Below are 22,141 nucleotides of genomic sequence, written 5' to 3'. Positions count from 1 at the left end.
AAAAAAAAAAAAAAAAAAAAGAAGGAGATATTAACACATTTTCAGGTGCACAAAAACTAGAAATTTGTTGGTAACAGACTGACTTGTCCTACAAGAAATACTAATGGGAGTCCATCGAGCTGAAATGCAAGTACACTAGACAGTAATTCAAAACCACACAAACAAATACAGAATTCAAGTTAACATAACTTTAAGTAAATATAAAAACAGAATTAATGAATTTTTGTTTATAATGCCTTTCTTCTCATGTATGACTTAAATTACAACTGCATAGAACAATAAATGTACAGCTGTGCTATGAAATTACAATATATATAAAGACTGAATATGTTAGCCTCATAACAAAGGAGAGAAACAGAGATATAGTGGAATGAAGTTTTTGCATGCCACTAAAATTAGGTTGGTTAATTAACCCAAACCAACCTGTTTTAAGATGTTAATTGTAATTCCCAGGGCAACCACTAAGAAAATTACTAAAAAATATGGTAAAAGAAACAACAAGGAATTAAAATAGTATCCTAGAAAATATCTATTTAATACAAATGAAGGCAGTAATAGAAGGATATAGAAACAAACAACAAACAAACAGCTCATAATAAAAAGCACAGAAAGGCATGGTGGTGCACACTTTAATCCCTGCTACTTGGGAGGCTGAGGCAGGAAGACTGCAAGTTCAATTACAGCCTGAGCAACAAAACAAGACCTTGTCTAAAAAGCAAAGGCAAGAGCAAACAAACAAACAAACAAAAAACTAAACAAAACCAAGTAGTAAATGGCAAGTGAAAATTCTACCTTATCAGTAATGATACTGAATATGAAAAGACAAAATAATCAAAAGACCAAGATTGGCAAAGTGGATTAAAAAATAAAACATGTCCTTACTATATTCTGTCTGTAACAGATGCAATTCATGTTCAAAGACACAGATAGATTGAAAATTAAAAGCTGAAATAAGACATACCATATAACAAGTGACAAAAACAGAGCTGGAGAGGTTACTAATGTCACACAAATAGACATTAGGACAAAAATTGCTAGTAGAGACAAAGAAGGACATTATTTAATGATGAAAGGATCAATCCTCCAGAAAAACACAGCGATTATAAACATACACGCACTTGACAAAGTCCCAAAATAAATGAACAAAACTTTACAGAAGCAAAGTGAGCAACGGCCATTTCAACAGAAACAGTCAGAAATGTTAACATCAATATCCCACTTGCAATGATGGACGGAGGAATTAAACAGATCAACAAGGAAATCAAAGATTGGAGCAGCACTGTACAGGAGACGTGTAGCACCCTTCACCAGTGACAGCAGAACACACATTCTTTTCACACACATGGATCTCTGGGTAAATGATATGTGAGGCCACAAGAAAACCTCAGTAAATTCAAAAGGATTGAAATCATGCTCTTTGATCACATGGAATGAAATTTAAAAACCACTGATGGAGTGTGGGAAGTTCACAACAGGTAGATATTAAACAACATGTTCCTAGGTAACCAATGGATCGAAGAAAAAAAATCACAAGGTAAGTCAGAAAATACTTTGAGAAGAATAAAAAAGAAAACAGACATATCAAAACTCATGGGATGCAGTTAAAGCAGGGCTAAGAGAAATGTATAGCTATTAGCACGTATATTAAAAAAGAAGTTTGATCACAAACCAGTAAGCTAAATGTCCCCTTGTGAAAGTAGCAAAGGAAACCCAAAGGAAGCAGAGGGAGAGAGTAATGAAGATTAGAGCAGCTGTACAAATCTCTGTAAACGAGTCACTTGCCATTACCTTGACTTGGTTGCCACCACTGGCCCTGGTAATTACCCATATTATGACTCCTACCTTTCCAAGGTAGGAGGCTGGCTGTCAGCCTGATTCTGCCCTTTTCCCTGAGCTCCTAAGGGGGTTCTCTCCTCCACAGGCTCCTCTTACCCACCCGTTTCTTCACTGCTCTGGGTCTCCGGCCCTCTCTCATTTCCTGTTGCTCCGTATACTTTGCTATATACATGCTTGACATCTGCTAAAATGACCTCTTGACATCAGCTATGGCAACTGCTGTGTGTCGAGTACCTATTGTGGGTGTGTACACTGTGCCAAGAACTTTACATTTTAATTTCATTCCACAATCATCTCAAGAGGTGGCTTTTAGTTTTTTCATTTTATAAATGAGAGATTTGAGGCTGTGAGGGGTTAAGTGGCTTTCTATTCTATCCCTGACTGTATCAAGTCATAACTTAAACTCAAGCCTATCTGGCATTTGCTGTTCCCAGTCGCCCGGATTGGGTCAAGTTTCCCCTTTGTTGTGAGGCCTTCCATGTGTCTTCCAAGGCTAGAGTCCAAAATCGCCCTTGACACTCGAGGCCCTCCTCTTCTGGCCTCATCCTGAATCTCCACCTGAACCACCCAGGAGGTGAACCTACATGTTTCGGCTTTTCTTTGCTCTTCTGAGTTTCATTTGGGTGGTTCACCTCCAGAGGAAGAGCTTCTCCTCTCTTGCAGGCTTATGTATGGTGTAACACCTGTGCGGGTTTCCCTGAGTAGAGACAGGAGCCCTGCCTTTTGCTTTGCAATTGTAGGAGTGTTTTGGAGGAACCAGGACTTGCTCCCTAGGTGGGAGGAGCAGAATACAGCACAGGAAGTGAAAAGAAATCAGGACATTCCCCGGTAAGTTAGCCCAAGAATCGTTACTGAGAATTATTATGGTGTCTATATAATTTATGATCCAAACTAGAACATTTCTTTGAGGGTAAAGAGGGTGCTATTAATCATTTCACTGGGACAACACGCACACGGAGACTCTCCTAAGGCAACAGGACATAGTTGCCCTGGTAATTACCCCCATTATGAGTCCTACCTTTCCAGGACAGGGGTCTGAACTCACTTTCCCAGCCTCCCTTGCAGTCACTGGTAAGCAGGTGACATGTGGCCCTCCACCCAGCTGCACCTGCGAGCGAGCTTCAGGTCAGAAGAGAACAACTCGGGGGAGGAGGTGTCATATGAAATCCAGCTGCTGGCCAAGGGTAGAGGGTGGTGGAGGGCCGTGAGGCTCTCTCGGCTGCTTCAGTGACAGCAGTGTGGGGATGGCACCCCTTGCTCCAGGTCCACAGGCCTGTGCTGTGGCAGTGGGCGGCCACGTGATTGAGTGTGGCTCCTGGCAGCTCTTTGCTTTCTCAGAAATCCTGGGAGCTATGAAGTGCCTTTCTGTAGGTGTGTTCTTAAAATCCATTAGAGAAGTTTTGGGGTTCTGACTCATACAACAGGGAAATGTGCATGTTTTGTGTTGTTGGTTTGCTTGTGTGTGTGTGTGTGTGTGTGTGTGTGTGTGTGTGTGTGATGAAAGTACATTTTCCAAAGACTGGAAAGTAGTGACCTCAAAACTGTGGTAAAACTCAATAAAAAAAAAAAAATACATGATCCCAACAATGAATGTAACTGTACTGTATCCCTAAATGTACCAATAAACTCAATAAAAAAAAAAAAACTGTGGTAAAAACACTTTTGCTCATAGCCCTGAGCACTCCCACTAGGAGCTGCTGCAGATGTGCAGGCAGCCGAGAACTTTGCAGAGACTAGCAGGCCACTGTTTCAGGAAGCAGATCTGGGCTCAGCAGAACCTGTGGCTCCCCAAGGCCCACCTTCCTACTTGCTTCCTGTCCCCAGCCTGTTTCTGAGCTTTCAGTTCTAAGAACATCTGTGGGCACAGAGGCGCTTCCCTGAGGGCAGGAGCAGCTACGAGGGTCTGGCCTAGCCCTGAGTGCGTTCCCCCCTGCCCAACAACTTCTATCCCCTGGCAGAACTGGTGGGGCCTCAGTGCCCATAGGCAGCCATCTCCAGTCTCAGCTCAGTTTCATCTTTGCCACCTCCTTCAAAATCTGCTAGATGGAGGAGGTATGATTAAAGTATGTTATGTGCATGTACAAATCTGCCAAGATGAAACCCATTCATTTGTACAACCAGTATGCACTAAGAAAAACTGTGGGGAACAAACAAAAGGAATGAAAGCCCTTCTTAAACTCCCCCCCGGAAGTTTTCCTTGCTGGTCCAGGTATTTTCTATGTACCTACACCTTCACCAGCTCCCTCCCGCCTGCCCTTCCTCCCGTAGCACCGGGTCCTGAGCACTTATTTAGCACTGGGTCACATGGATGGGTCCAGAATTGTGCTGCCATTTCTGTTCCTGAAGTGTTTGACATTTGCTTTTCTTGACTAGGCCCAAACACTTTGGAAGAAGAGATCATGATTTATACTTCTAGGCTTCTTTCCTTATTTTACTTGAGAGCCTTAGCTGAGTGTCATCTTTGTAGGAGATGTCCAAAAATATTTGTTGAAAAGGAAAAAAAAATATGAAGTACAGGAAAGCAGAGAGATAAGAGCTTCCAAACTGTTTACTCTGGTTCTCTCAGCTCTGTCCATCAACGGCTGTTTCCCAGTATTCAGAGGCCTGCTGCTTGTTTACATGCCCTGCTCTGGTCAGTTTCTGCTTGGGCGCATGCACCAAAGCTCATCCTGTGAAGTTGCAAGCCATCAGTTCAAAATGTGAACCTTGGAGGTTCAGAATGTGGCCCCTGCTGCTCCATTCCAGCTCCTCCTTCCCAGGCCTGGATGGTGCAGAGAGCAAAATATGCATCTTGTCTGGCTTCCTGGGCACACTCTGTATCACAGGCAGTGTGGTTCAGGGTCTGAGATCAGAGCCCAGAGCCAGGCTGCCCGCTGCAATCCTAAGTCTTTCACTTTTAGCTTTTACACTTTAGGTGAGGTATTAAAAAAAAAAAAAACACTCATGCATCAGTTTCCCCATGCATAAAGTAATGCTAATAACATCTACATGATAAGAATGTGGTGAGGATTAAATTAGCTACAATACGTGAAATGCTTTGCATGTGCTTATAGAGGTGTAGCTATGATTATTATTGAAAAATGATGTTTCTAGAGAAACCCAAAATAAGTATGCACAGCAAATGTCAGGCAGTAAGAGCACAGAATGATGTAAAAGGGCTCGCGCAGTTTTCCCAGATGTACCCACACCCACACAGACCTCAGCGAGGAGCAGGAGGGCTGCAGCCTGGAGGGAGATGGGCTGCAGGTCCGTCCATCCTCCTTGCATTTGGAGACCCAGGGATTCTCCATGACAAAGTGCTGTCCCCCTGCCATGTGCCCCAGCCAGATCCCATAACCAGTGTTTTTTGTTTTTGTTTTCTTTTGCTCCAAGTCACTTTGGATATTCTAGTAGGAAAAATAGCTGTTTCTTTGGCCAGTTCTTTGATTCCTTATCACTCCTGAGTTCAGACCCATGGCAGAATTCACCAGGGCTTGTACAAATCCCATCCCACTTTCCCCCTTTCCTTCTGAGCACCCAGAGGACTTCACTTCCTTGGCTCCCTTGCTGCTGTGGACAGACACGCGGCTGGCATGGCCAGTAAGAAGAGAGGAGATGGCGAGATGAGACTCAGAGGAGAATGTGCAAGATCTCCTCTCTTGCCTTGTCCCTGCCTTGGTGACCAGGTGGTGGACAAGGAGCTGTTGTTGCCAGGGTACCTGAGAGACTGTGAGGAAGAGACTTCAGGCCAACCCACAGCACGGAAGACCTGTGTGTATTAAGCCACGGGCCCTGGGACTAACTGTTACCATGGTGTGGGCTGCTTATTCTGACTGATACAGGGACTTGGAAGACTCCCCCCCACCAGGAATTCGTAGACGAGAAAATGCTCTGTGTCCTGGTCGTAAGAACTCTCATGGTTCTAGCCAGATCTACCACCTGTGATGCTGGTTCACCCTGCCGACTGTTCCTTCTATTGAACCAGGCCTTGTCTTTGCTCTGTTATTACCCTGCTCCCCTGACAGTCCTACACTCCATCCACATGGCAGCCAGAGCCATCTTTTGAGGAAAACAAAACAAAAACCTAACCAAACCACAAAATCACATCTGCTCTCCTCACTCTCTTCCTTAAAGCCAGTCCATTTTCTTTCTCCCAAACCATTAGGATGAAAGGCAGGTTCCTTGCCGTGGCTCACAGTCCACGGATCCCGCAACCTCATCACCTACCGTGCTCCAGCCACCTGGATCTGCTTCAGTCTGAGCATTCGGCTCCTCCCTCTGCCCGGCTTGCTCTTTTGCCTTCTTGTTATTCAGCTTTCTACAGTGTCATCTGGGAGGGGTCTTGCTGGGCACTGCAGCTGCAATGCCCCTCACCCATCCACCTGTTCCTCTTCTTCCCCACCCTGTGACCAATGTCTGCACCGAACTGGTCACCACCTGGACATGTGTTGCTTAATTATTTACTTGCCCGTTTCTTCTCTATCTTCCCCACTAGAATATGAGCTCAAAGAGGTCATAGAGCTCTTCTGTCTTATTTACCACCCTATCCTCAGTGTCTAGCGTGACGCCTAATGAGTTCTGGATGCTCAAATGTAGTTCTTGGAAGAATGGATGAAGGTGCGAGTGAATCAGCATCACTATTACGGCTGCTGAACCCTCCTCTTGACGCTACCCGCCTTTGAGTTTGACCTCTTTGGCTGGCCAGCTACTTTATTCTACAGTCTCTTTGACCCTTTGTTCCTTCAGCAGAGTTCAAGGCAGCCCTAACTCTGCTTCGAATGAACCAAAAGAAAGTACCAACAGCAGTGGGTGGAAAACCCTTTTTTTCTAGGTGGCAATCTTGTCTGGGATGTTAAGTCCCTGAGATATGGGGGTTAACTCATTATTCTGATCAATTCAGAACTTCTGGAAGATTCACTTCTCCCTGGATGAGGCTGTACCCTCTGTGGAGGTTAAATGACTCAAGGCAGAGTCTGAGTGTTAATGCCAAGGAAGCTGGGGGAGGAACACTTTCCCATTTGCAGGTGAGCAAACAGACAAGGGAAGGTAGGCACATTGCATAAGGCCTTTGCTTGGCCACTGTTATGGACGTTGTCCTTTCTTTCTAATTCTTCAGCATGTGTACCCCATTCCTAGGGATCCCCTAGCCTGTGGCTCTGGGTGGGAGAGCCCACCGCCTACTCAAGTAAATGAACACTGGAAGTCCTCCCTTGCCTACGCTCCCTTCAACTGCGGTGTGGGCATGGGACCCAGTGTCTGTGGATAGGCCCCAGCCTCGATCTCTCCCTCAGCAGCTAAGGAAACAAAGAAACAGCAGGGCCGAGCTACCAGGGAGCAGAGTGGAGCTGGGGCAGGAGAGGTTAAGGGCCCGGGGCTGGAGATGCTGGTGGTCCTGCCTGCAGGGCCTGACTCTTGTGGAAGGTGGCCATGGTGCCCTCTCCAAACAAGTCCAGCTCCTGGCTTGGGCTGCTGTTTTGCAGTGTGGTTTAGAGCCTGGTGTTCTCAAAAGTGCTGTGTGGTTCTGTGAGCTACACCACAGTCCTCTAACACATCGCCTTTCTGCTTGAATCTGCACTGTTTTTCTCTTGTGTGCAACTAATAAACCGGATTAGTTAATTTCTTTTTTTTTTTTTTTTTTTTTTTTAAAAAAAGACAGGTCTTGCTATGTAATTCAGGCTGGCCTTGAATGGGCTATGTTGCCCAGGCTTGGCTCAATTTTTGTTCCTCTTGCCTCAGTTTCCTGAGTGCTGCGTTTCCAGGCGTGCACCACCACCCCTGGCTCTGTCTGGTTTGGTTTTTTACTCACTTATGAATAATTTGCATACGGAACATCTACTCTGCGACAAGCGCTGTGCCAAGTGCTAGAAAAACAATGGGGAGCAACTCAGACAATTGGAGCTTAGTAGACAGTGGAACAGGGAAAGACGTGAAGTGGCACTGCACACTTGGAAGGGGACGCCCTGGGTGACCAGAATACTAGCTCTTGATGTCCTGCAGGGATAATGATGATGGTGGATGCTTTCTAGGAGGAAGTGTCGTTTAGGGGTCTTCTGGACAAAGAGAGAGGAGGAAGACTAAGGCTGCAGGCTGAGGGAGTGTGTTCAGTGAGGGCCAGAGGCTGGAGAGTGCAGGGCCTTTGGAGGAAGAGGCAGGAGCAGCTATAGCTGCAGTGGAACATCCGGGAAAGAGTGATGCTCAGGGGCTGTGGGGAGAAAGAGGGGGACTCGGAGACACAGTACCTTGTCCCCGGCTTGCAGAGTGTGCAATCAGATGCAAGGAGTAAGGGCAAACAGAGCCACTGATGTCCTTCAACCACACTGGTGCTGAGGTCGGGCAGGCACCCAGGGTCTGGCCTCTGTCTTTCAGCAGAGAGAATCCAGGTCCTGCATCTCAGAGGTCCTGGGGATCCAGGAGGTTGTCCAGGTGCTGCCTGCTCGCTGAGGGGCAGGTGAGCTGTCCTGGCCATGAGTCACAGATTTGCCAGTGCTCCTTCCCAGGGGCCTCAGGTCACACCCCAGAGATGTCACATTGGAGCCGCCCAACACCCTTTGGAGTAGGTGTCATTATCATTGTGCACACAGACGAGGAAAACGAGGAGCAGAGGGGCTCAGTGTCTTGACCAGTGTCATGCAGGAGGTCTTGGCCGTCACTCCTGAGCTCCGCTCCTAAGGTCAGTGGTGTTGGTACGCAGGCCTGAGGTGGAACTGCAGTCCGAAGTCCGCACATACCTTTCAAAGGGTGTCGGGTGGCTCCGCAGCGACATCCCTGGGGATTGGTTCTTGGCTAGTGTGACAGAGGGGGCAGCAGGCATCCGGGTCAGGGCCCAGGTGTCCCAGGAGCCTCGCTAGAGCCATCAGCACTGGCTCTGGTCAAGCTGGTCCATCTGCAACTGGCAGTGGGTCCTGTGGGGCCCAGGACTTAGGTGTCCCTTCTGCTGCAGGCTGGGGACAGGAAAGGGCTTGGTGAGTTCCACAGCCTCAGTCAGGAAGAGTGGAGTCAGTGGGGGGGCAGGCAAGCTCCAGTCAAAGAAGCTGAGTCGACCTGGTGGGAGGTGAACATCACTGATGGAAACACACTGGCTGGAGTTGCTCAGTGAACACCCTGCACAACTGTGCTTGGGAGTCCCAAGTGACCCAGTGGAGCAGAAGTTCTGAATGTCTTCTTGCCTGGGGGAATGGGGTAGGACACAGGGTGCTGGGTCCTATGTCTGCCGTGAGGTGGCCATGGGAGGAGCGGGAGGGTCTGCCCAGCTTGGGCATTTGGCTCCTTGCCAGGCCTATGCCTTCACCAAAGGGGGTTACTATGACGCTGGAGGTGATTGACTTGTGGGATCAAGACGTTTCTCAGTTTGAAACCCAGTTTAAAAAAAGAAATCGATGCTTCCCATTCAGCAGTGTTTGGTTAAAAAAAGAAAAATAACTGCAGCTTGTGCGTTAATGGCAGAAAAGAGTGAGTGCCATCAATTATCGCGGAGAAACAGCAGTGTCTCGCGGCGGTTCTGCTCCTTCCACTCCAGAAATACGAGTCATTTAGCCCCACAGAGCTTCCTCTGGGTGAGCAGGACGTCTTCATTTGCAACATACAGATGACAGTGAACCTCCTCCCAAACCAGGTCTGCTGGGGAACAGGCTGCTCGCCCCCTGGGCCTGGCCTCCTTGGTCTCCACCCAGAGGCCACCCAGGCCCTCAGACCCCAGGGCCCCTTCTGTGCTTATCTGCCTTCAAGGGGAGCTCGAAGGGAGCTCACGGGAAGTGACCTAGCAGCTCAACGTCAGGTCAAGTACTCGGAATGAGGTCCTACGCTCTCTCCGTCCCATTCACGCCTTCTCCCAAGCCCGGGAGCCCTGCTCAGGTTGAGAATGTGTCATCTCACGAAAAGGTCCATCAGGGAATCGGACCACAGTTCACTCAGCCCTTCCCTGCCATCGATGCTTCGGGTATTTTAAGCCAGGTGACTTCTTCAAGCACACAGCCATTTCCATGTTAAGAGCTGGTGACTCAGGCCTGCTCCCCAGGGCTGGGACCCCTGAGTCACAGATGTGATTATTTGAGCCCCAGCTCAGTGCCTGTGCTCTCCTTTTGACTTGCCCTGTGCATGAGACAGACCCGGCAATGCTCAGTGTTCCAGAAAGTGGGAGCAGGTGTTAGAGGGGGACTCCACGGTCCATGTTAAAATACAAAGTTTGGTGAGAATGAGTTAAAATAAATCTTCACAGCAAGGCCTATGTGTACACACTAAGCTAAGTGGGACCTCTGGAAGCCTAGCTTTGCTGATGGGCCTTGGGGCCCTGGACAGGACTTCAGGGCACAGCATTTATGGCCAACCTTGGCCTCTGAGGCTTTGGAGTTTTAGATCCAAGAGCAAATCCATCTCCTGCTGCCTCTGGAGCTCCAAGTTCCTCGTTCTGGCCCTCTGTCCCCAGTACCTTCCTTGTCTCCCACTCGAATGGCTCCCGTAGCCCCTGGCCTGGCTGCTCTCCAGCCCACTGCCTCTGCCCCTGAGATCCATGTCTGCACCTCCTGTCAGACCTACCTCTCTGCTCCTGTCATTTGCTGCTCACAGGGTGGCATCCACCTCCACACACAGCCCGCCTCAAGCTGTCTGCTCTGCAGTAGCCCGATTCCCCTTGCACACTCTGTCTTCACGTGAGCCTGTGCTGTGACCCAGCCCCCTAAGCAGAGGGGACCTGGCCTTTGGCTTCCCTGATAAGTCTGGAGAAGAGCAGGGAGGAGCGAGGCAGTGGTAGGGACACACAGGGCGAGACAAGTGCAGAAGCTCCCTGTTTCACGCCTTCCTCCATGGAGGGAGATCAACAGAAGCAGGTGCTGCTGCCTCTGGTGGAGAGACCGGGGCCCTGGGCCCACGCTTTCCCATCTCCATGGCAACCAGAGCGTGAGGCCTAAATGATACAGTCGGCAGCTGGGGGTGGTGTCCATGCCCCCTCCGCCAGCAGCTGGGCACCTGAGGGTCCCAGGCCCAACTCTGGCTTGTCTGGCTCCCTCCCTGCCCTCTCTCTCTCCTTTCTTCCTGCCTCACTCCACTTATTTCCCATGGAAGCCTCTCATGTGGTTCCTCAACTCAAAGGTCAGGAGATGGTGCAGATTTCAGCTGAGCACCTGCCATGGGCTCTCATGACACAGGAAGAGCAGAGCAGAAAAAAAAAAACGTTTACTCATTGTGTCCCTACTGTGTTCCCCATGTTCCAAGCCTCTTTTTTAGATGTTATTTTATTTACTGTAAATCACAAAATGTCAGGGCTAGAAGGGGCCTTAGGGACTATCACTTCAGTCATTTTCAAATTTGCTTTTGGCAATGAACTTGTTTTCTTTTACTGAGTGAAAACTTTCTGCAGAAGCTCTATATACAAAGCAGGTAAAACTGATGCCACCTTGGCTAAAATCCTTGTACCCTGGCTTTCCCTTTCGCTCCAGGGGATATTTAGGCCCACAGAAAATCATCTGAAAGCCAGTTACTTAGTCCTAGCTCCCTTTTTCACAGAGAACTGAAAGTTGGAGAGAGAAGATCACCTTTAAGATCACACAGTGAGTTAAGGTTGCTTGGACTTGGCACTGCATCTCCTGACCCACAGCACTGTGTGTTTGGTGCTTTTCCAGTCTGCCTGGGATGTATGCTAACGTGTGTGGAGCTCTGGCAGCCTCTGTCTGGCTGCAGAGGAAGAAGCCAGGCCTTCTGTGTATCCTGTGACCCTGTAGAGTGCCAGATGGGGAGATGTGCCCTGCAGATGCTCTGGTGTGACTGGGTGTGTGGGCACCACATGCCCTCACAGGACTTGCCCTCATCTCTTGCCATTAAGAGCTACCTGACTCAAGGCTATAGCAAATCTGAACATTTCTAGTACCTCCCACTTCCCCAGCATAAACAGGCATTGCTTTTTGCAAGGGTGAGCGGCAGCTACTCTATTCTTGGAAGAAGTGATCCTGGAATGGCCACGGGCAAGTCCCCAGCAGCCAGTGCGGGGAGGCCTGCGGAACCCACACAGCACCCAGCCTCCTCTGGAGAAGCATGCTCTGATTGTGAGCTTTGAGAGGATAGGCTTGGGACCCTCGGGGTAGGAGGGAGGGCAGGTCCTTCGCTTGTCTCAAGGTGACAGTTTTCCTCTTGGCTCCCGGAGGAGTGCCCAGGCCACTTAGGGGCCACGGCCTGACCCCTATTTGGATAAGTGAGGCTTGAGGCTGGCTGCAGTGATGGAACAGTTGTGACTGGAAGGATAGAGCCAGTGACAGAGGTGTGACAGGAAGCTCTCCGTAGACACAGACAGGATGGTGGCAGACACAGCACACTGTGGCAGTAGGGGAAGGAAGATACAGATGCGCCCCTCCAGGGTGTCCTGGAAGATCTCCTTGATACAGTGCAGCTCAAGAGCCCTGTTATTTGCTTTTGGGCTCTCTCTGCTGTTCTTTTATAGCAGGTGTGTCCACAGGCCCCTCTGTGAGTATTTGATGTCTGCATGTGTCTACCTTTAAACTACAAGCTTTGCTCACTCTGTGTCCTAGGCCAAGCTCAGTGCCTTGTAGGCACTCCTTACCGATGTACTGGGGGAATAAAAAAGAGTCACTGTTAGTGACCTTTGTGCTTCCACATTAGGTACTGCCCATGGCTGGTCAGGAGGAAGCAAATGATGGGTCTGTGCTTCAAGGGGAGGAAATGCTTGAATACGGGGGGTGAGGTGAGGTGGCATTAATGGCAGAGCTGAGCGGTGGGGGGCACCTCAGAGGAGAGGGATCAGATCTTATTCAAATGGTATCTGAACTTTTCTTGTGCACCCAGTTAGATCTTCAGTGGGAGGTGCAGGGGTGAGAATTGGGAGTGAGAGTCATCCTGCCCCTGGGGTCTCTAAGAGGGAGTGGGCAGGTAGAGGTCTCCACCCAGTAGGTCGTGCCCACTGGCATCCAGGTGCTCAGATGTGGAAGGAGCATAGAGCGACCCTAGCAGGGGGTGATATGTCCCCATAGGCTTGGAGGTGGCAGGCCAGGTGCCAGCTGTGTGCTCTGTTATGCCCTGCTGCAGGGCCTTCTTCCTGGGGCTCCGTGGGTGGAGGAATCTCTTGTGGCTGGACCCTGCAGCAGAGCCTGCTGTGGAGGTGGGAAGGGATGGGACAGCCCTCCTAGGTGGCTCTGGGTGGTGACTTACTAACCCCTTCAGCTCTCAGAAGCATGGAGACACACACTTTGAGAAGAAGTGTGGCACCTGGATATTGCACAGTGTAATGGAACCAGCCAAGTGGTAAATGTAGCTTTTAAATAGGTTTTGTGTTCCCCCATTAACTGCCCTGATGTTAATTAGCCCTGACAGCCCACGAGAAGGGGCTGGTCAGCAACTTTCCCCTGACAAGGCCTCCGTGCTCCAGCCAAGTTCTGGGAACCACATGTAGGAGCGGAAGTAGGGTGAGGCTGGTGTGTTGAGGATCTGCTCTCAAAAGGACTCTGGTGGGTCAGACTATCAGCAGCCACTCTTCTTCTCCTATCCTGTGCCCTACCCTCTGCCCCTCAAGTAGGATTACCATGGAGATTTGCAGGTTGGTATAGGAGGATGACCTCCTATTATTGTACAAGCATGGAAAGGGGGCCACATTCATGAATAGGTGGCTCAGGCTAGCTAGAGGTCTCCAGAAGAACCCGCTGGAGTTTGGCACACTCAAATGGCCAACATTTAGGATCTACTTATTTGCCTTCTCTAGATGCATCTTCAAACTGCACAGATATGTTCACCCCTGAGGGTTGAAGGGAACACACAGAGATCATCTTAGAGCCTGGGTACAAAGCAACGACAATGACTGAAACCATGGAAGAGTCTAGAACTCTGATGACTTTCGGGCTTATCCACCTTCACAGTGTGGCAGTAAGGGTTAAAGAGGCCCATGAGTTTGTCCTGGGGGAGAAAGAGACAGAAGGAGCTGGGGAGGCTGGCTTTCGACTGGTAGCTGTGCTCAGGGTTCATGCTTGTGTCAGGGGCTCTGGAATGTAGAGAAAGTGGGATGTGCCTTGAATTTGCAAGTTAGCAAGGAGAGCTCATAGAGGGCTGTCTACAGGGCAGAGAAATGACTGTAAGGTTTCAACCTCAAAGTATTGAGCCCAGAAGAAACCCAGTGAAGTGTTTCTCTGCCTCCTTTACTCATTACAGCTCCTTGAAGGAGATTTCCTTTGCATATATCACCTGCATCAGCCTTAGGTCCAGAACATTTGACCAAAAGAGAAGCAGTTCCTTCACATGCCTTGCTTGGGTTACAGTGCTTTTCTCTTTTGCTCCATCCTGGGTTTGAGGAGGCAAGTTGTAAAGTCATGGCAGTTCATACTCATTAGGTACCAGCTACCTTTTGCACGTTTCCCTGGGTTGCCTGCTTCAGTCTTATAGCCTTTGCTCCTCTAGCCTGACTCTTTCTCCTGCTCCTTGTCCCAAATCAGGCCTCTGAAGGCTTCTTTCAGCACACTCAAGGTAAGTTGCAGAGTAAATTTTAACTCTCTTATTTCATGCTCTTTCCATCACCCCGTGCAATGTCACATAAAAATACACATCAAATCACAGTCTGTGAAATAAAAAAGTGGAAATAACTTAAATGTTCAACAATTAGGGGGTTGCTTAGTAAATCACGATGAATCCATTTGTCAGAACATTATGCAAACATTAAAAGTGATCATTATAGAGACTGTACAGCAACCCGGGAAAGGTTTATGATAAGACACTGAGCGAAACGACAATGCAAATACTACAACTGTTTTGATTGCAATGATGGAAAAATATGTCAGTGTGTCAACAGGGCTGGAAGATAATATGCAGGAGTGAAAAATGACTGTGTTTGGGTGCAAGCACTATAGGTATTTTTTTTTTCTTTTAAAATGGTTTGCTTCTCCTTTATTCTTTTTGCTTGGTCTTTTTTTTTTTTTTAACCTTCTGAGGTAATCTTTCAGGCTTGGCATGGAGTGTAGAGACTGTGAGATCAAATAAGGTTAGAATGAGCCATTTCCCCAGTGGGAAACCCTTAGACTGGTGACGCTCACTCCTTTATGTGGAAGGGCTCCAGAAATAGAGTCTCTAAGTTGTGGCTAAGTGAAGGCAGTGCTGCAGTCAGCCAGGCATGGGTCAGAATTCCAGAGTTACTACTAACTGAGTGAACCCAGGTCTGCCCTGAACCAACACTCTAGTTTTGTAAAAATGCAAAGTCGATGCAACCAGACATAGCATACAAACTCTCAGAATATTTTGGCTCTGTAGAATGTCTTACCAACCCTTCCTCTGTAATCCGTCCTGGGTACAGTTTAATCCCCCTACTGCGAGACAGGGCCAGGCAGCCCTGGCCGTCGCTGTCCATGGTTCTGAACCACCACCTCACACTCGTACAAGGTTTTTCCTGTGGGAAGTTGTGTGGCTGGTGTTCCTTCTACTCTACCCCATTTCTCCCTGGAACTACATTTACACTACCAAGTTCAACATGATCTTCACGCATGGGAAATTTTAAAAAAGCATTAGGGTTTCTGGATCTGGGCAAGAAAGAGAATTAAAACAAATTACAGGTCAGGGCAAGAAGGCAGATATGTCAACTGTGATTGAGTTATGATGCCAGTCAGTGAGACAAACCATATATCTGGCAGAAAGTGGACATCTTAAGTGATGGAGACTTTCCTGAGCACTGAAACCAGGAGTGAGGAATGGCAGGACCATGCTCGTGTCACTTTTTAATCTGCAGTTGTCACAATCTTGGTATATTTTATAAAGTATAAAAACGTGGCTTTTACAGTCCCATAGACTATCTCCAAAATGATAGCAGCCAACAATGGGCAACTCCAGTGGGAAGCCATCTGTGACCACACCACCTCTGTCTTTCCTGTATTTATTCTGTTTGGCTCTGTCTTCCTTTCTCTCCCCTCCCCTCCATCTACTTTTGTTTGTGAGAAAAACACTATGTAATTTTCTTTAAAAATTAATTCTACTTACAAAACAGGTCTGAAATATTCAAAAAATGAAAAAAGTTTCTCTTAAGTGTAGCTTGCATTAGAACTGTTTATTCCAGCATAATCGAGTTAATGAGCACCCTTTTAGAATCTAATGCAAAGTAACTTGCACACTGGTGGTGAGCTCCAAACGTTGGTGAATAGATACCTAATAGCATGGTTCCCCTTGGCAACCAATGTAAACCTTGATTCCAATTGGGCAAAAATAGTCAAGGAAAGGGTGGAATTAATTACAAACCACCATATTTGTCACTGGCACTTTTCAGAGCGATGAGAAGAAAGACAGTGACGGAAGGAGAAAGAGGGTAGGGAAGGATGTTTGAACCTGGATGTAATTGCTGATATTTTCTTCAGAGACTATGAATCTGACACAAATCTAGCTGGGGAAACTAGAAGGCAGAGGGCTCTCAATTCTAAGGAAAACAAGCGCAACCAAACATCAGCTGTGGCATATTTGAGTTCAGGGGCTGAGAAGCTGTCCACGGAAGCGGGTATCCCTCTGCTCATTAGCCCTGAGCGCCAAAGGCCAAGATCAGAGACAAGCCAACCCAGAAAGGGCTGGTGACATCAGGAAGAACATGAAAAAAATCTGTCACCCAGCCAGTTCTGGAGGACTGCAGGTGCTTCCCACTGTATACCACTTACATTCGCAGCCTTCTCCATCCCCTTACCCCCTTCAAGCCTTTATTTGGTTCCATCTGAATGAGTGCAGCATCTTCTCCCCTGGTTTCCACATGGGCCAGAAGGGGTCTGGCTGTCACCCAAATGCAGTCATACCATTCTCTGCTGAAATCTCCTCAGAGGGATGAGGACGTCACCTAACACAGGGATGTGTGATCTAAACTCTCCAGTGTAGCTAGGTATGGTGGTGCACGCTTGTCATCCCAGCACTCCGGGAGGCTCAGGCAGGAGGACTGCAAGTTCAAGCCCAGCCTGGGCAATTTAGTGACTTAGTGAGACCCAGTCTCAAAATGAGAAATAGAAAGGACCGGGGATGTCGCTCAGTGTGAAGGCCCTTGGTTCAGTCTCCAATACTGCAAAACAAGCAAACATAAAACCCTCTCCAATCTCCAGTGTTGAATGAGACGGCGTCCCTTTCCCTTCCCTCCTCACCAAGCTGCTCCCCGCTGTTATACATTCTCAACAGCCCGCCCTTCTACTGATTTTTGTCTCATGCTCTGTGTTTCTCTGGGTTAAACATTCTCACTGGAAATTCCTTTTCCCTCTCTTGTCCTCCTCTAACCCCCACGCATCTCTTGGGCCTCGGGATTCAGTTGAGGTTTCACTTTCCCTGAGCACAGTGTCTTTGAAGTCCTAGCCTTCCGCCTTCTCGCCACAGTCCCCAAGCACTCAGGCTCAGCCTGTGTCACTGCTTTAGTGCCCTCCGCCTTGCCTAGCAGCTGTTTACCTCCCTGCCTCCCCTTCTTTGCCCCAGGCTCCTAGAAGGCCGGGACCCTATCCTGATTCTCATGGCACCCACACTCTTAGCATAGGGCCTGGCCTATGAGAGGTGCTCAGCAAATGTTTGTTGAATAAATAAAAGAACAGCATTGCCAAGTAGAAATTAATTATGGACAAGGCTGAAAGTGAGAAGGGAATATATCTATCCCTAGACACTGCATTTATTTAAGTCTTTCTTCAAATAGAATTTTCTTCTAATTTTAATATACAATTGGGGAATTAATGTCACCAATATTTGTGGAATTTGATGCTTTCAATAGAAGAAGAATAGCACAAGTGCACAAAGCAACTCTAAATGAAATATAAATGGTGATACGATGAAGTAGACCTGAGGATGCTACAATGGGTACAGACAAACCAACCTTCACACTGAAGGCTTCTGGACCTGAGTCTAGCATCTGAATACTGCTGGCAGGAGGAGGTGACCCCACTGCTAAATGCTAAAGAGACTAGAACTTGAAGAAGCCATTGGCTTGTGCAGTTTGGAAGACAATGGGGAACTTTCAGAGAATTAAGAATAAAAGAGTAATGAACTGAATTACAGGAGGTGCGAAGCAGAAAACCATGTGCCCTGGATTAGCATGGCTGTTTGCTAGTGGACGGGGACAGAACCAAGACATGGCCAGAGGCTCAGCCAAGGACTTACTGTTCTTTTCATGGTTATAGTTTGCTTGGGAAAAAAAAAAGGCTACCTGGATAGATGGTGTGGGTCCACTTCAGGCCACGTGCTCCCAAGGAGGAGCCTCCCCTAACCAGGACCTCCACTCAGGTCATGCAGCCCAGTGCCCAGCAAGATGAAGGACTTCTAGGACTGTCATCTGACAACAGAGCCCCTGGATCCAGGGGTCTGCAAAGGCAGCAGGGCCTCTCTTTGTGTCCTTTGAACTATTGTCAACATCTCCCCAAACTTAAGCAGCAAATTTACCTGTGATCAGGCTTTGCAGGGCTGATGGCTCCAATGGCAGATTGCTTTGCTATGGGCTCAGTGTGACAACTCAAGATCTCTCCTGCTGATCTGAAATGCTGATTGCCAGCCATAGACGTCTTTGATGAATAAAAAATGGGAAGGCAAATTAATTATTACTTATGAAATGCAGATTATTTGGTAGACAAATATCTTTCAGACCTTAGGGCCCACCCATCAGGGAAGATAATAAAAATAACCCTGGGCAGTGGAGAGGGTTGAAGTTTATGGAGCCAGGGGAGGTCTCAAAAATCCAACTCCATACTAAGTGATCGTAATAGTCTCTTTGTCCCTGTCTTTGTGTCTGTCTGAATCCCGCCCCCCCCCCACCCCCGCCTCTCAGTTTCTCAGAATTCCCGACCAATAGCATCTCTCTCATAGTTTCCGCATCTCCTGGCTTCTCAGGCACTGTTGCTCTTCTCTGTTTGGTCCTCCCTCCTTGGTCTTCCACTGGTCCTATGATGTTTCTCATGGCTTTCCTGCTGTCTGGGTGTCTGGGGTTCTCAGTTTTGTAATAACCAATAACCCTGGGCAGTGGAGAGGGTTGAAGTTTATGGAGCCAGGGGAGGTCTAAAAAATCCAACTCCATACTAAGTGATCGTAATAGTCTCTTTGTCCCTGTCTTTGTGTCTGTCTGAATCCCGCCCCCCCCCCACCCCCGCCTCTCAGTTTCTCAGAATTCCCGACCAATAGCATCTCTCTCATAGTTTCCGCATCTCCTGGCTTCTCAGGCACTGTTGCTCTTCTCTGTTTGGTCCTCCCTCCTTGGTCTTCCACTGGTCCTATGATGTTTCTCATGGCTTTCCTGCTGTCTGGGTGTCTGGGGTTCTCAGTTTTGCTATCACTTCACCTTGCTTTATTGTTTCACGGCTACCTGGGATCATTGTGTCTAGAGAGCTTCCCTGTGACTGCCCATCTCTGCTGCCCCTGCCTTCCCTAGACAGGAGGCCGTGGAAGGCAGAGTTTCTGTTTCACTCGCTCCTGTGTCCTCTGAACGGAGAACACTGCCTGGCACTGGGGGGCGGTCAACAAACCTAGTCAGCTGGCTGGACTCTGTCTGAGGTTTATTTGGCTGTCTCTGTCCATGGCTCTCCAGTCTCTCTTCGTCCTCGGTTTCTCTTTGTCCGTGTTGGGCTGCTGCTTTGCCGTGTCACTTCTGCTTCTGGTCTCTGTGTCTGTCTGACCTGAGATAGAGTAGAAGAAATAAAGTCAGGTAGAAGGTAGAAAGGAGACAAGTAGGGCTGGGGATTTAACTCAGTGGTTCCACTGCCTGCCTGCCAAGTGCAAGTCCCGAGTTCGATCCCCGATACAAAAGACAAAAGAAAAGAGACAAAGACGTAGTAATTTTACAATTATAATTTTGAGAAAGATGCAACTTCAAGACACAATCAAGGTTATAATACTATTTTTTTAACCACTAGGCCTGCTTTATTACTTGCCAAGCTCCTCATCTCTAATTTTCCAAGAGTTTTAAAGATATGGTAAGTTCATATGTGTGACCTATGCTTTTCCTCCAGTACTATAAATCTACAAATTTCAGATTTCCTCCCTTGAAGAAACAGGGTACCGTATCTAAATTTCAAACACATGCAAATAGTTTACATTTTAACCTACTTGATACAGTCAGTTTTTGCTTTAGCCCCCTAGTGGGTAACCTGACAGGCATACTAGGCAGACAATGACAACTGAAAAATATACCTCCTAGCTCATCTGTCCCAAGGACACCCCAAGACCTTATAGATACCTGCACCCAGACTATAATGCACCTCACCTCTTGAGCACCCACACTCTGTCTCTGAGTGTGTACTTCTTCGATCCTGCCTAATAAATCTGCCTGAGCTTCTGAGCTTCGTGACGTACTCTTCTGTGATGATGGCTCAAGCACCTGCCAGGGTGGCTTGCAGCCTCCATCTCCTTTAGGGACGCTTCCCAGAACCTGTCTGATGACAACCTGGCCTCTCCCTCTCCCTCACCACCTCCATCTCTGCTCTCTCAGCAATATGAGTTGGAGCTGGAGGGCAGCCTGGGCCAGGGCAGGAACCAGGCCACCCCCAGACACACACAGCCTCCCCTTGGACCTCTCTCCAGGACCCTCTGACAAGAACCAGAGAAAGGAAGATTCATTTGCTTAGCAGCAAACAGCATCAGCTCTTGGGCAGCAAAGGCCACCTTTGAGATGCACAGGTCTCATCCCTCTGGGCCCATCAGGAGCCTCATATAGCAGCCCTGGATGGTACCAGCAGCTGGCTCACTCCTGGCTGGGTTGAGGGGCAAGGGCTGCGATCTGTCCCTCCTTGTGGGATGGACCAGAGATGAATGAAGCTATTCCTGGAACCAGTAGCCACCCCTCCGGGCTAACATCTTCCTTATATGGCTTCCACCAAGCAGACAACAAGGGTTCAAGTTCTAGGGAGGTGTCCGCTCTGCAAGTGTAAAGCCTGCGGGATCTGAGGGTCTATGCTGTCGAGGCAAAAGCAATGAGATTTGAAGTCACCCAGAGTGAGTTAAAATCCCAATTCCCAACCGAACTTACAGCTGCACTCTCACATCTCCAAGACGGGAACAATAACCTTTGCTCTGTACGGGGGCTCGTGAATTAGATGTGACCAGCGAACCAAGCACTCTGCCCGGGCCATCACGAACTCTCAGCACATGGTAGCTGTGGGCAGTGGAAGGCAGAGGGCACCCATGGGCATCCTTTTACTGAAGGTTGGCTGGCTCTATGGCGGCTGTGGGTAGTTTGAGTAGTAAAGCACCTAGAGTAAAAGAATTCCAGCAGGGGCAGGAGCTTCAGTTGGCCATCCCATCCCGTCCCCTGCCTCAGGCAGATGTCTGTGTAACCCACCCCCAGGCAGATGGTACCCTTCCAGAAGTTCCCTGGGAGCAGACAGCCCAGCCTCCCTCTTTACCCATCTCTAGATCCTTCCTGCTCAGTCGAGATGTGCTTCCTAACATCCCATCGCGAAGCTTTTTGCCTTCACACGGCCTGCTGGCTCTGGCAAGGGTTCTGCGGACCTGGAGAGGGGCCCTTGGGCTGTCAGCCCTCGAGGTGGTCTCGGTGTGTGCTCCAGGCTGCGCCTTCACAATCCCTCATTTCAGCAAATTACAGGAAGGCAAAGATGACGGGGAATCTGCAGCGTAGAGCCAAGTACTCACTCGAAAATATCTCCAAGGCCTTTTCCAATTTCCTGGAAATCTACAAGTGTTTCCAAGACACAGCTTTCGTAGCTGGGCCCTGTTGGGTCCTACACATCTCTGCTCTTCCTGCAGAGCTTGCTGCCTCTTTACAGCTGCCCCTGAGCCACCCGCACTGCAGCTTTCACCCCTGGGCCCACCTTTCTTGCCTCTTTGGTGTGGCCCCGCGGGTCTGGGCACCTGCAGATGCTGGCAGGGAGTGAAAGGAGGTGCGGGCCTGACTTGCTTCCCTGCCTGCTCCAGATGACTCACCAGCTGCCTTCACATTTCTCTTCCCGTCCTTACATAATCCTGACTCCAGGATTAAAAATACTCTGCCGAGTACCCTTCCGTCTGTCATGTATGCGCCCTCTCTCTCGCTCTCCATATATACATCTATATTTTTTTTCTTATTTTTAATATGCTTCGGAAAGAGCACTTCCGTCATTCGTATTCCAGCAGAGATGGGTTTTCGAGTCAGCTTTGCTTCCTCCAGAGCAGCAGCCCTGGCGGAGTGAGAGTCCTCAAACCTGAGGAATGCAGGCCGCTTTGTGCCTCCCTAAAGGCTTGTCTTACTGTGAGGACCCCTCTTCGGAGCCACCCAGCACTTCCGCAGAGCAGCTCTTGGCCCTTCCTACCACCTGGGCTGGCAATCACCAGCCCGGGAGTTGCAGAAGGCGGGGAGCTGGGCCCTCTGGGCCGATTCAGGACCTGACTCCAGTCACTGGCACGGGGACCCCTGCCTCCTGCGCTGCCCCTA

At 48.7% G+C, this 22,141-nt stretch overlaps 1 protein-coding gene and 1 long non-coding RNA gene across 2 annotated transcripts in view; one reads left to right on the top strand and one right to left on the bottom strand.

Moving 5' to 3' along the window:
- Positions 1–22,141, top strand: part of Grik3 (glutamate ionotropic receptor kainate type subunit 3) — a 478,898-nt gene that overhangs the window by 203,483 nt on the left and 253,274 nt on the right. The window lies entirely within an intron of this gene.
- Positions 18,193–21,174, bottom strand: LOC104863437. The gene is made up of 4 exons (XR_780573.1): positions 21,117–21,174; positions 20,741–20,963; positions 19,242–19,391; positions 18,193–18,287 (listed from the first exon to the last, which is right to left on the bottom strand). It is a non-coding gene; the product is annotated as an uncharacterized LOC104863437 (long non-coding RNA).

The sequence above is a fragment of the Fukomys damarensis genome, unplaced genomic scaffold, assembly GCF_012274545.1.
Source record: "Fukomys damarensis isolate Sample0158 unplaced genomic scaffold, DMR_v1.0_HiC HiC_scaffold_23, whole genome shotgun sequence".
Classification (NCBI taxonomy): domain Eukaryota; kingdom Metazoa; phylum Chordata; class Mammalia; order Rodentia; family Bathyergidae; genus Fukomys; species Fukomys damarensis.
Note: the sequence above shows the minus strand (reverse complement) of the source record. Positions and strands in the feature narration are given on the sequence as shown.